The sequence below is a fragment of the Rhinatrema bivittatum genome, chromosome 19 (genome assembly GCF_901001135.1).
Source record: "Rhinatrema bivittatum chromosome 19, aRhiBiv1.1, whole genome shotgun sequence".
Classification (NCBI taxonomy): Eukaryota; Metazoa; Chordata; class Amphibia; order Gymnophiona; family Rhinatrematidae; genus Rhinatrema; species Rhinatrema bivittatum.
This window is the reverse complement of record NC_042633.1, coordinates 36,947,008-36,949,347: the sequence shown is the minus strand read 5'-3', so window position 1 is coordinate 36,949,347 and position 2,340 is coordinate 36,947,008.

Below are 2,340 nucleotides of genomic sequence, written 5' to 3'. Positions count from 1 at the left end.
TCATTCAGGCCATTAATATACTATTGGCATTGGGTGAGATGAGTAACCCCTCTTATAATAACAGGATCTCATTCAGTGCCATTAATACTATTGGCATTGGGTGAGATGAGTAACCCCTCTTATAATATAACAGGATCTCATTCAGTGCCATTAATATACTATTGGCATTGGGTGAGATGAGTAACCCCTCTTATAATAACAGGATCTCATTCAGGCCATTAATATACTATTGGCATTGGGTGAGATGAGTAACCCCTCTTATAATGATAACAGGATCTCATTCAGTGCCATTAATATACTATTGGCATTGGGTGAGATGAGTAACCCCTCTTATAATAACAGGATCTCATTCAGTCCCATTAATATACTATTGGCATTGGGTGAGATGAGTAACCCCTCTTATAATGATAACAGGATCTCATTCAGTGCCATTAATATACTATTGGCATTGGGTGAGATGAGTAACCCCTCTTATAATAACAGGATCTCATTCAGTGCCATTAATATACTATTGGCATTGGGTGAGATGAGTAACCCCTCTTATAATAACAGGATCTCATTCAGGCCCATTAATATACTATTGGCATTGGGTGAGATGAGTAACCCCTCTTATAATAACAGGATCTCATTCAGGCCCATTAATATACTATTGGCATTGGGTGAGATGAGTAACCCCTCTTATAATAACAGGATCTCATTCAGTGCCATTAATATACTATTGGCATTGGGTGAGATGAGTAACCCCTCTTATAATAACAGGATCTCATTCAGTGCCATTAATATACTATTGGCATTGGGTGAGATGAGTACCCCTCTTATAATGATACAGGATCTCATTCAGTCCCATTAATATACTATTGGCATTGGGTGAGATGAGTAACCCCTCTTATAATAACAGGATCTCATTCAGTGCCATTAATATACTATTGGCATTGGGTGAGATGAGTAACCCCTCTTATAATAACAGGATCTCATTCAGTCCCATTAATATACTATTGGCATTGGGTGAGATGAGTAACCCCTCTTATAATAACAGGATCTCATTCAGTGCCATTAATTACTATTGGCATTGGGTGAGATGAGTAACCCCTCTTATAATAACAGGATCTCATTCAGTCCCATTAATATACTATTGGCATTGGGTGAGATGAGTAACCCCTCTTAAATAACAGGATCTCATTCAGTCCCATTAATATACTATTGGCATTGGGTGAGATGAGTAACCCCTCTTATAATAACAAGATCTCATTCAGTCCCATTAATATACTATTGGCATTGGGTGAGATGAGTGACCCCTCTTCTAATGATAACAGGATCTCATTCAGTGCCATTAATATACTATTGGCATTGGGTGAGATGAGTAACCCCTCTTATATAACAGGATCTCATTCAGTCCCATTAATATACTATTGGCATTGGGTGAGATGAGTAACCCCTCTTATAATGATAACAGGATCTCATTCAGTCCCATTAATATACTATTGGCATTGGGTGAGATGAGTAACCCCTCTTATAATAACAGGATCTCATTCAGTCCCATTAATATACTATTGGCATTGGGTGAGATGAGTAACCCCTCTTATAATAACAGGATCTCATTCAGTGCCATTAATGTACTATTGGCATTGGGTGAGATGAGTAACCCCTCTTATATGATAACAGGATCTCATTCAGTGCCATTAATATACTATTGGCATTGGGTGAGATGAGTAACCCCTCTTATAATGATAACAGGATCTCATTCAGTGCCATTAATGTACTATTGGCTTTGGGTGAGGGGAAATCCAAAGATAATTTAGCAGATTTGCTGCTTTTAATCTTGAGTAAATATTCAGTTGCTGTTATAGGTCTAAAATACAGCAAATCTGATTCTGGGCCGACGCAATATTTAAATTAGGGGTCGCGTTAGGAGGATGCGCTAGGACCCTTAGCGCATCTTTGCTAGCGCGAACCCAGACGGTTTTCGCGACTGCCGTAGACCGGTCCCGAAAACCGACGCCGATAAACCCGGCTTTGGTTTTAAACCAGCGCCAGCCTTAGCCCCCATTGCTCCTTCCGTGCTAAGCGGCTTTTCCCAGCAGGGCGGCCGCTACCCGCTCTGGGAGCGCACGGCCGAGCTCTCGGTCACCGACCGGAAGCTACAGCTCCGTCATTGCAGGAGTCTCCGCCCCTCTCCATAGCCTCCTACTGTAAGGGCGAGACAGACAGGGTGGCAGCCTATCATAGGACAGCCCTGGTGCAGCCCCGCCCCTTCCTGCTGCTGCGATTGGACGGCGAGGAGGCGGGACAAAGCACAGGAACTGTCAAGAGAAGACGGGGAGGGCAGGCGCTGGAGGGAGA